We start from the raw sequence: 13,369 nt of genomic DNA on the forward strand, positions 1-13,369 counted from the left end.
AATTTGATTGCTATCCTAACATCGGGGCAATCATGTAGTCTTAGGTATAGGTTATAGGTTTTAATATGTAATTCTTATTATAGTATACATATAAGTAAGTAACAGAGTTTTCCTGGAACCTCTGGTTGCTACCCTATATAATTAAAATCTTTTAATAAATAAAATTAAATAAATAAATATAGTACTAAACATTTGTCTCTAACAAGAATTTAATCTATTATTATCAAATATCAGATTCCAGTTGTTTTATTGATTATTTTTCTGTACACTGTAAAATGTGTCGTTAAAATTTTCTTTAGTATATTATGCATTAAAACCTATATTTCATGTCGTACACTTTAATTTCACAACATACTTAACTAAATAATATATTTACAAAAGGTATGTAAATTTCTCGCAGATGGAAAATTATTTGAGGCAGCTTTGAAATGAATTACATCACTCATTACGCTGCTGTTCAGAAATTGCTTTGCATAATAAATTGTCTACGTCACATAAAGTATTAGAGATCTTTCTAAAATATTTAATATCTGCTGTTTGTATACAAACATTATTAAAACCATGTTTATTATATTTAAATAATATTCTGCTGCTACTTTAAACAAGTTCTCATTTAATTCTTTTAGGTATATCAATTTAATGACTTGACATAAGCCACAATATCTGGTTTTACACTATAAATCAATAGATTTTTAAGAAAAACATGCAGTGGTGTTGCTTACAGATAAAAATTAAACATGTATTTAATTTTATTACCATATTCTTGTTACTGAATTTATATTCATATCTAAATTTCGCTAACTTGGTATTTGGGAATGACACGGTTAACTTTGTTGGATATTAAATTATAATATATAATATTAACATTAATTGTAGAAAATTGTTTCTATAGAATATGCATACAAAATAAAACAATCAAAACTTTCCTCCCAATATTCGCATAACTATTACCATTTTGAATTATGAGCATAATGTTAAATTTAAAGTTTGAAATATTTATTCCACATCGTTCGGAACTGCTAACAGTAGCAATAACTTATTTAGAGTCTCATTCAAATTCAACCACGTTCTAATACAATTCTAGTTCCGAATGACGGCCGTAGTGACGCTTAATAGTTCCGAGACTAAGTTATTTATATTCAATTTAAAATAATGGCTGCAAAAATTTGAATTATTTAGCCTTATACAATAAAACAATCAATAATCCTGACGTTTTATCCAACAAGGCAATTACAAAAAAATGTAAAGGATATATTATATATGTATTCTTTTAATTGATAAATTTACGAGACATGTGGAGAATTTTATGGAGAAAATGTTATCGATTTAGTTTGTTATTGACAATGACATCATTCTTATATAACAATGACGTCAGATATTAAAGACAAAACATAGCAACAATTGCACATGTATTTATTTGTATTAGAATGCAGTTGATAATAATTTTCTTATTTACTTACTATATAAAAAATATCTAATTTAACTACTGGCCACTGAATGCTAAGTAAACCTTATAGAGAACTTTCTCTAATGAAGAGAACTAAATAAAACACGTCTGCTGGCAGAGAGATTAACGATTCTGGAGTGGTTTTTAAATACTTAGTTAGAAGACCGAAACAGTTTGCAGTTTGCTTGTTAGTTCTTTGTTAATTCGAGACATGTCTTTTAATCACACTCAACGTGAAGGTTTGAATTACTTCCAACATCATGGACCAGCGTCAGTGTATAGTTTGATTCTATATTGAACAACTAAACAAAACGCGTATACTTCAAATTACACATAAATAAAAATAATTTTATACGAGTATCCTTTAAAAATGTATGTACGCTCTTCTGCATCATTCTGACCACTTTACCATCCAGGAAGCATGACTACTCTTCGTTTATGCTTGTATTGCTTTAAATTTAAATAAAATTTCATATTAAAGTCGGTACCCACAAGCATAACATTTATTAGACATATTTTAAAGTGTATGATAAAATTAATTTATTTAATATATGAAACAGGGATTTGTTTTAATTATAACTTTATTATTATATCTACTTACGTACATCGAACCAAAGTTCACGTATCAACAAGATTCCCAAATAAAAGCAATACATGAAGTTCACATCCTGTATTGATCTTATTCTTTATTATTTTCCTTGCATATCACTTTTTTATAACACAAGTACAAGAATATTCAATAGTGTAAAAGTATAAATGATAATTTTTAAGTATAAAATAACTTTGTCTGAAAAATACGACCTACACTGTCATGCAAAATATTTTCTTAAATAATTTATTGAGTTATAAATTTTCTACAAAAGTTGGTTGTACGTTTGTAAATTCTCTCTACAAAGCCGCTTAAATGCATTTCTCTTTCTGCGGAAACCAATTTTCTTGTCGGAATATTAAATGAATAAAATGTGTATAAATTTGAAGTGTAATAAATAATATTCTATCTGACAAGATCTTTGCATATTTATAATTAAATTTACTTACACCAGACTATTTAGATTATAAAATGGATCACTAAATTCATGTAATCTTTTATATCGCCCAAGTATCAGCAATTTCAAATTTAGTGCAAGTAAGTATAATTAATAAGATGCCATTCGCTTCAGTAATGTTCTTGAAACTAAAAAATTGCGTGAATTTCCTTGTTTGTTACAGTACAAAAATTAAAAGTTGAGGATAAATTACGAAACAATAATAGATATTTTGTGTTAGAATCTCTACTTCAGTTTTCTTTTAATTCATTGTGTTTTTTTTCTGATTTTGAAATAAAGATATCAAATATATATGTTCCCACTAGCACAATTAAAATTTACTCCTGTACTATTTCATAAGATTCTTTTTTTACTTTTACTAATATCGTTTTTTTATAAGGCCAGACACTGAACATAGTGGTATTTATGGTAATCTAACTTAAAAATTGAGAATAATGCTTCCTTGGCGTCGATTTTCCTTCTTAAAATGTTTTCCACTCAGACATGGAGCAAATAAGAATAAAGTCACAATTTCGCAAACAACCCTTTTATTTATATTATACTTTGTATTGGCAGCACCATTGTATTAATACGAATTGTATTTATGTTTTATGAACAACCAGTCTTATTATGTAATTCTTCTTTTTTATTGTCCCTTTTTTTAAGTTCTTTATAGTTACTATAATACTTTCGGTTCATTGAACATTACACAAGAACATGATATTGATGTATTGTCACCAAAGGATACAAAATAACCCACACAACAATAATACACAATTACTTAATTGGGCGTGAGAAACAAAAATTTCGTGGGACAAATTTAACCGTTTCTCATCTTAAAACAATGCCTGGAACTGTACAAACCTTTCTACAGTCCTTGCAACATGAATCTTTACCTCATAGGCCAATGTTAGATATCACACAATAAGTTAGTCAAATAACCTAATGCCATCTTGTAGCTTTTTGTTTAATCATCTAGTATTGGTCTTTATATCACATAAAAAAATTGAATTATGTTGTGTCTAATTTTGTTGTATTTTGTATTCAGATTAATTAAAAAACTCCATATATTTTAAATACTATTTTAGGAAATGAACATAAGTCACAGTTTTAGTATTAGTGAGCCAAGAAATTGTATTGATTTAATTAGAATTAATAATTAATGATATTCCATTAAGATGTTTAGTTTGGTTAGGAAAATATAGATTGTATTCATATATACTGAGAAGAAACAGAGAAATCGTTCAAATAATTTGTATCATAATTTCTGAAAAGGTACATGCTTTGGATCAAAGGTACATCACTTAATAAAAATTATTTGAAGAATAAGTCGAGATACTAATGAGAAAAGTGTACCGTAATTTTTGAATTTGAATCTTACTCAATGTGACCTTTTACATAACGTTTCATCTACATATTTAGCGATCGGTTTCGGATTGGAATATAATGATGGATACGTATGAGAAACAATACAAAATCCCAGAGAATATTTGGTCATCGGCCTCCAGACCAGACAAATTTATGTATTAGCGAATTTTAAAGCGCGTTATGTTAATAAAGCTTACGGTTCCTTGGGAAACCAACATCTCCAAAGACCATGCCATCACGGTTAATAAGTATTACGAGCTCACTAACGAACTCATTAGGAATTGGTTCCTCGTAGATTTGTACGCGGTAGAAGTGGAAGCGAGAGGTATAACAGCTAAATCTCTCTAACACCTACGACAAGACGTGGGCCGGTCCAGAACTAACATCAATTCATTCTACGAATTTACTTCGAAAGCAGCCCTAGTAGCTTGATTTCAAATTGGGTTCGGTAGAGAAAGGAGCTTGGACGGCGCGGTGGAGGTGAGCGTTTAACAAGCGGGAGACAGGGGTCCCTTACATCTACACTTGGGTCGCGAGTCCCAGGCATTGTTGAAACTCTTAAAAATTAGAAAGAGATGTCAATTGTCATCACGTTTATAAATAAGGCAATGATTTTATTTTTTTATTATATTTCACTTTAATAATATTAGTTATAAAAAAGAGTCTCAAGCAAAGAAGAACTAAACTTGACTAGAAGTCAAATTGCTCGAAAACCCTTTTAAAATATTTTTTATTCGTGTAACTTTCAAAGATATCACAAAGGGTAAAATTGCCCTTAAAGTTGCAGGGTTTGGAAAGGTTTATAAAATATTTTCAATTTCAAATACTTCAGTGCCAATGGATTTTATTTGGTTAGGTAAAAGCAAACTTCAAATATATTAGTATTTTATGTTAAATTTAATAAACAAACTAAGTTACTTAATGACCTCAAACTTAATATAAATTTATATATCGGATTTAATAGAAATTCGTTGTTTTTAAAAAGAGATACGTCAGCATTGCTGACGTCATCAATATCACTTCATTCGGCACGTTCCATGCTATTTTAAAATGAAAATATTTCTTGAAGGTTCTATATTTTTCAACGGTCCTCACTCACTGAACTCCGTTGTCGTGCATTCAAACGTCGTATTTATACCTAAATTCAAAAAGAGTTCTTTTCTCCTTTTAAACAATGTTTGATTTCGTGTTACTTATAACAATAATTACGCATGCCAATAAGTTTTTATAATAATTGATCACAGCTACAAGTTCTTGTTACGTAGCATTCGTTCTTATATATGATATAAATTATAAATCGATTATAAATAAAGCGTTCTGTAATTCTGTAAGTAATTATAAAGCATTTTAACGCTATAACATAAATAAAAACGTATTTTTTTTTTGTTGATAGCGTGGTTCCTTTAAAATATTTCTTGGCAGCACTCCAAGCTGTACCCGCCTTTAAACTTTGAGCGTCGTTTATGTTCAAAAGGTGTCCAGCAAGATGTTTGACACATAATGTAGCACATTTATAAATAATTCAACAATTTAAGTGTTTTATATACCTATATTTTTCTCAATTTGCAAAATATAATATACTTAATAAAATATAAGGTTCAAATTTATACTTAACGTGTGTACTCTTTCAGTAACAATACATATTTCCAAAAAAAGCTTAAAAATAGAAACGGTAATTCCGTTTTTTTTTATTTAGTATTAAAACTTATCTTTTAATACGTCCCATGAACTAGAAAAATAAAATTTAAAAAAACTACTACCCGCAGACAATGGTTAATATCTCTATATTTTTCACTTCGATGTTTTGAAAGGCCTACATTGAAACCTACTATTCCAACACCATTGTCTCCATCGATATTCTTCAGTACTTACGGCTATATTAAACCTTTAATAACACATTGCTCGATGTACGATGACTTCTACTTATTTTTATAATAAGTCTTTTTCGAAACCGTGTTTATTTTCCGAAATTAAACACTATTGTATTAGAAGATTCATTTCATGAAATATGTGAAAGTGACTATACTCTAAACTCATAAACGAACATTGTACTGTAAGCAAAAATTTACGAATAAAAAAAAATTAAACTCAGCATGTTTTTTGAAAATTCTAATTTGTGTTTAGAGTACCTATTGTAATATTTTTTATACTTCATATTGCCTAGTTATGGAGTTTAAGTGAATTTTCAATTCCTACGTCTCGTTTAAAATCGGAGGTGGCGAAGCTATTTGAAATTATGTTCGTTATGCATGAATATTGACATCTGATCACGCAGCTTTTCGATTATCCCTGATTGTAATTCCGTATTTGATGAAAATTCCTTTCAATAGCAATCCTTAACAAATATCAATATAATTCTATATTCAGGCACTTTAATTAATAAAGAAAAGTTTGTACAATTGATATAGGAAGTTCTTTTATTAAAATTGACAATATCTATGTATAACTAATGCTCTTGAACACTTACGGAAAATGTTATTTTTAATTATAATTGCTATGAACAAGACTCAGTTTTTATTGCTAATTAAAAATACATACTAATTGATTTTATCCAATATTAAAAAATAGTCTCATGTTATTAGGTTAGACAAAATTATATTTCAGACTTGAGCATACAATATTCAACATTTTGTAATACTTTCAAATGAAGCAGGCCCTGTTATAAACAATAGCGCCCCTGTGCCCCGGGCTGGGGTCGGGCTGGTAACCCGGCTCCTGTGAAAGCCCGGCGTCGTCGGGGCGGTCCTAATTGCCGGGATCGCCCCCTTTCTCCGAGGGAGTAAGTCCGGTCTTTGCCAGGACCGGCCAGTCGCTGGTGTGCCCTGTCGCTGACAGATCCGGGGTGCACCAACATAGCGGCCGATGGCTTTCGCAGTGGTTTTAGTGAGTAGGGACCTGCCCAGGTCGAGTCTCACACATCCTCTCCGGCCCCACCAAGGCCGGTGAGACGGCTCGTAAAAAGAGTTTCCCTGCGTCATCAAAAAAAAAAAAAAAAAAAGGCCCTGTTATAAAGCTACATCTTTATATAAAATATTTACTTTGGACATATACGTGATATCGTTCAGAACGAGTGATTTGAATTTCAATGACTTTTCTCAAAAACGAGTAAAATTTTATCATGATAACATCATTCATATAGATAAATATAAAATTGACAGAAATAGATTTGTATGCTAAAAGATTTTTTAATGTACTGTTTAGTCAGCTATAATAGTTTTTAAAGCCCGACGCAAAAGATGGTGTTATAAGATAAACGTCGATGTCTGTCTGTGTATTATCTTGTCTTTATAATTGCATCTCTGAAACAGACCGAGCAATCACTGCAGTTTTTTTTTCATTTGACATCCATTTTCCTTCCAATTATTTTTATTTAGGATCAATTAACATAACTCATATGAAAAAGCTTCAGATTAGATGTTTAACAAAATGATGTAAGGTATTTTTGATGAATATTTACAGTCCTCGAGGCAGGAGGTTTTCCAATAAAATTAAATTTACTTATATAAAAATTTATGAATTATTTGATATTTATTATTATTATTATATCATGTCCAAATAATTGTTGTTCAAGTTAAATACTTGAACAAATAAACCTATTTTTTTTATAAATATTCTATTTATATCAAAGTTAATTAGTTTAACTGAAAGAATGTACATTTTTGTGTCCGTTGTATTCAATCATTCTAGGATCCGATTAAGATGATATTTCGATTCTATTGGATTTAAATAAACCAGTGAAATTTAAAAACTTTACACTTGCAACACTGACCGTTACAAAATGCGTTATTGATTGCCAGTATGGCTTTAATCTTTTTGTCTCTAGCCATAGAAACATGGGTAATAAATTAAATCTGACATTACAAGTGTTAAAAAAATATTTATTTTCCTAATAAGCTATTTTAAGTTCTCCTATGTCTTTTGTGATTTTATATATATTTTAAAATTATTAAAATCTTTCAAAGAATTCTTACTATTAAAATCTAAGATAGCTATTCATATGGTTAATATTCACTCAGATAACATTTTTGGTATACCACTTTAAACTTAATTTATTATATTTCAAAACATTCACCTCTCTTTTGGTCCGGAAGGAAAATAATATGTAAGCATATATATTCTAATAGCAACGGTTATCCTTTATTAAGTTTTTTAAATAATCTGACAAGATGGTGGACCTTATAATTTGTTTCAGATGAAAGAATTCAAAGATATTTGGCATTTTGACAGCACTCCAAGCTGTAACCGCCCTTAAACTTTGAGCGTCGTTTATATTCAAAAGGTGTCCAGCAAGATGTTTAACACATAATGTAGCACATTAATCAATAATACAACAATTGAAGTGTTTCATATAACATCCATTATAATAAAGAAGATGAAAATTTTATCTCGTAAATCATGTTGATGAAGATCATGGCCAGTGACGTTCGCAAAGAAAACTCCACGTATTCTTCTCATCTATATATTTACGACTATATACTTACATGTATTCTTATTATAGACAGAAAAAAGGCTACTCTAATCTATGTGTCATAGATAACAAAGAAAACCTATATTACTTTAAGTATGATATAAATAATAACTTAAGTTATCATGGAAGAATGGTTTCACAAGCGATTAATGACTAATTCAATTAGTTTATTAAAGCTCTGGTTTGGGCAAATAGACAAATTTATTTGGTTATATAAAATTACCATAGTTTAGGTAATTTGAGCTGATTTTTAGCGTGCGACTGAGTCAATGTATTGTACAATATTAATATGAATTTTAAATCAGAATGAGGTTGATAGATTACTTTAGTTCGTCACTGCGATTGTGTCTAACAGTACACAAATTATACACATAAAATTATATATATATACAATATAATGTTATCGAAGAATTTTTTTATTTGTGTTTTTTATATACATATGTATATGTTTTTGTATTTTTTTACAGTACTTACATAAACCATGAAAATAAAAATAGGCTTAATATTTTTTATTAAAATAAATTATATTATATAATTATATATATTAAACCAAAAAATATTATAATACAAAAAAAGTCTTACCCAGATTTACTGCCTTAATATAATGTTCTTATATATGGTTTATTTATTATCGATGCCCAATCCGAAAATATACAGTAAAATATAATGTGTAAAAGCAACGATATCCCAACCTATTGTTATAGAGATGGTCGTAATTAGTTTTATAGCTATTTTATTTAAATGAACTATTGATTTTGATTTACCTCAAACATACTCAAACAAATACATTTATATTTATACAAACTTGATTGTGAAGATCATTAATGAGAATGATTTTTTTCAAGATTTTTTATGATCACTTACTTTGTTTCACATTATAAATGTAGTTACTTTTCATATTTATGACTTTTATTGTGATATTTTATTCATTAGGAAAAAAATATTTACTAATATTTTTTTTATTATTACCATCCTTGGTTTTCGCTTTAAAATAAAATCTGATGTAAAATAATAATAAAAACAGTACAGTCAAAAGTTATTCGACATAAAAATAACCAAAACAAAATAAACAATAAACTCTATATATAAAACAATTAATACAAATTTACATTTAAATAAGTTACGGCTTCATATAATCAATATTAATCATTGCGTTGCAATGCGCTTTACAAATATTTAATAGCCGAATGCGGTGTTCAGAATTAACCGCTGTCATGAATTTAATATAACTAGCAAAACTATTCGCAGAGGTTTCATTTCCAAATTATTGACAAAAAAGGTTATAGTTATGCTTCCCAATTAATTTTAATATATTTCCATTCTGTTTGTGTTTTTCAAAATGTGAATCTTATAAATAAATTAATTTAATTATTATACAAAATATATCCGTAAGTAGTTCTTCAAATGATTCTGAGTAATTTTATTTGTTATTTAAAAATATGAGTATTCGTAAGTCGAGTACTTCAATACACTGTAATAGACAATAACTAAGAAAATCTTTGAGTTCAGCAATCCGAAGGTATGTGACAAAAAGTTTGTACAGTAGTTATTGTTTCATAAGGCTCATTTTATTTAAAATATGTAATAAATTTATAATTACCTCGTATTAATTTTGTTTTTTTGCCAACCTTGACTGTTGTGAAAAAGAAACGGGAGGGAATAAGGAAATGGCAAGAAAGGGTGGGAACGGGGAAAGGACAACCGGCTCTTTCGCTCATCGGACGAAACGCAGCCACTAAAGGCTACTTCATTCCGATCTTCTGTGAGAGGGTGGTACTTCCCCGGCCGAGCCAGACCATATTCGAGCAATAACTTGACCACAGCTAGGCTCTACCGTCTAAAAATATGTTTGACTTCTATGAATACGTTGTTAATTAATAGTTTTAATAGAGATTACTTTTTATATTTTCTTTGTTTTTTGTATTTAAAAGGTCTTGTCAATAAGAAATATGATGTCATAACATACCCGTCAAAGTTCTTTACAAGCTTTCCCTATTTTATTACTAAAGTAATGCTACAGTAGACCTATAACTTCTTGACTGTCTAGTCTTATAAATCTATTGTATTCATGTCTGAGGCCTTATAACGATCTTTGATATTTAAATTAAAATTTTCTGAAAGAAGCATGTTATATGTACATTCGTGAATGAGATTTCCATTTCAAACAGTTCTCAAAGTAAAGATCCGGAATGTTTTCTCTATTGCATCTCGCATCAGTTGAAAATATGTATTTACTTTGTGCAAACATAACAGAATCTATATCCTTTGACTAAATCCAACCGTTCTGGTGGAAATTATTTATTGAATATTCATTTCTTTTTATTATTTATTTCCATTTCACTGATATCATTTATCGACTATTTAAATTTTAATTCAAATAATATTTTAATTATTGTACATACAAATATGTTTATTTTAAAAAGTGTCTGTACACAATATTCTATTAATGATTATTTTCAGTTTCAAGTATGTATCGTGACAAAGATTATAATTGCGTATAATGTTTATTTTTTTTATTTTTGCAACACTTCATGATACAGTTAGAGTAAATGAAAAAAATATTATTTAGTTTTTTTTTTAAACAAAGAAGTGATTTTAAAAATGTATAAAATATTTGAGTTTTCTAATAAGATGACAAAGTAACCGTTTACTTTCCTGTCTTTATGTTTGATGTCTTTTTTAGGTGATATTTTGACACATGTTGGTATGATGTCGTGATCCCGGCATCTCTTGAAGAAATTCAAGGATGGTAATAATTTAGCTTTCTTCGTCTTGAGGTACTTCAACCGGCGTATTTTGTTTGCGATTTCCAGTCCGTGCTGGTTCATATAATGAGATCTAAGATTTTCGCGAGTTTTATTCATTTATATGAAACTAATATTTTTCGGATAAACTACGCGTCATTTATTTTTGTAAAAATTTACATCATACTCCCGAGGTTTCGGTTACTATTCAGCAACCGCTATCACGGGCAGACGAGATGTCTGCCCGTGATCACATCACATCACATACAAAAATAAATCACGCCTAGTTTATCCGAAAAATATTAGTTTCATTTATTTGAGTTTTTCCAAAATTGTGATTAATTGTTAATTTCAATTCTCTGTTAATCAGAATATAACTTTTTTATATTTCTTTATTACAATATACTGGTATCCGTAATCTGACGGACAAAGACGAATTTTATCAAGGATTGATATCTTAATTGTTGTTTGAAGACGTTATATATTAGTTTTCTTATTTTCTTGGTAACTGTTCCAGCAACCTTTATACAGACGTGATGAATCGATCCAAACGATTCATATCTTAATTATTTAAAAGGAATATTTTCATGTTCTTGCCTTTTGTTCCATTATGTTAGGAACACATTACTTAACATACTTACATTCACAGCGATTAACAATTTGTATATATTTTTATTCAATGACTTTAAAGTATCTTTTATTTTATCAATCACAGAAAATAAAATAAATACGAAGTATATTTTTATTAAATAAATTTTCAAATAGATAACTACTGTGATACCTGGTTTCATTAGTTTTTACGTCCAGTAATATACATTGTTTCAAACGGAGCAATGTATGTACCTAAATTTCGTCTACAAATCAAGTTGAATTTACATAAATTTAAATGCATATAGACAGCAAAAGCAAATATCAGAAACAGTTTCGTATCTTAGTCTCTACAAACATACTATGTATTTTCAAAATACGAGCAATGTTAAAGACGTGACAGAGGTCATCGCTTAACGTGACAGAGGTCATCGTAAATCCTTGATATAATAAATAGTTCTTATGACTGAAAAAAAATATATAATTTAACTTCTTGGCACGTAGATTTTCGATTAAAAGAATGGAGTTCTTTTAATACTACTGAAAAAAAATATGGATCGTTAATTTTAAAACATTACTTAGTGTAATCCCAATGAGTGTGAAAGGAATCAATATTGTAGATAATCTATACTTTAACCCAGTAAAGCCTTAATCAATGCTATCTATTTAGTGATAAAAAGTCAAGTATATATCAGTATGAAAGCTAAACTTCATATACTTCACATTTTTTAAGATTGTGGCCAAAGGTTGTACATAAAATATCCGACCAAATTTGTTTTATGGTTTATGTATCGTCATAAAGCTTTGTTTGTGAAGATATTTATGGCTTTTATTTTATAACTCTTCAATAATAATTTATTATAACAATATGACTTACACAAATATAGTAAGAATCGCTTGAAGCACCGAAGAGTACATTAAATAAGTAATAGAGTATTTAATGAAAACGACTAAACACAACAACGGCATTTCTAACAGTTGTTGTTTTTTTCATTAACACATTAAACAAAAAAATTAATTTTCAAACTATAACTTCAATTTCATTCTACCGTAAGTTGATTTTTGTGTTTTATCAACATTTTTAGATTGTCAAAGAAACATTTTGAATACCATAAAAGTGTTTAAGATTATAATAACATATAAGGCATTTACAATACAATGTCTCGGATGTAATGATTATACAAAAATATTATTCTAATAAAATGATTTTAAAGTCATTATCACATGATAATTATAAGAAATATACCTTTTTTGTCTAAACTTACTTACCTTACCTTACCTTAAATTGCTCAACTTTGCCTTCTTCCATAAGGACATCCTTATATCGAAATCATAACCATGTTGTATCGTTTTAGTATTTTAGTAATATTTTGTATTATTTATTATGGACAAACGCAGAGCGTTTCTTAGAGACTAATTTATAAGTCAGACTTATTTTATTATATAACATAAATTAGTCTGAGTAGCTAAGTGACAGTAATAAAAGTAAATAGTCTTATATTGAAATAATCCAAAGGATGATTGGATTGGTTTAGGTGCAATTTAAAATTCAAATAAAGTTGCCAACTTTATGTAGCAGTAAGGGAAGAGCATATATTTTAATATACATACTTATTTTTTGCATTAATTTTATATTTTCATTTAGGTACAGAATGACAATAATATATTTTAGAGTTATGTATTATTCCATTATATTTAATTTTTTTTCAAGCTCCTAATGTTGAGTTGA

Source organism: Danaus plexippus, chromosome 15 (genome assembly GCF_018135715.1).
Source record: "Danaus plexippus chromosome 15, MEX_DaPlex, whole genome shotgun sequence".
Taxonomy (NCBI): domain Eukaryota; kingdom Metazoa; phylum Arthropoda; class Insecta; order Lepidoptera; family Nymphalidae; genus Danaus; species Danaus plexippus.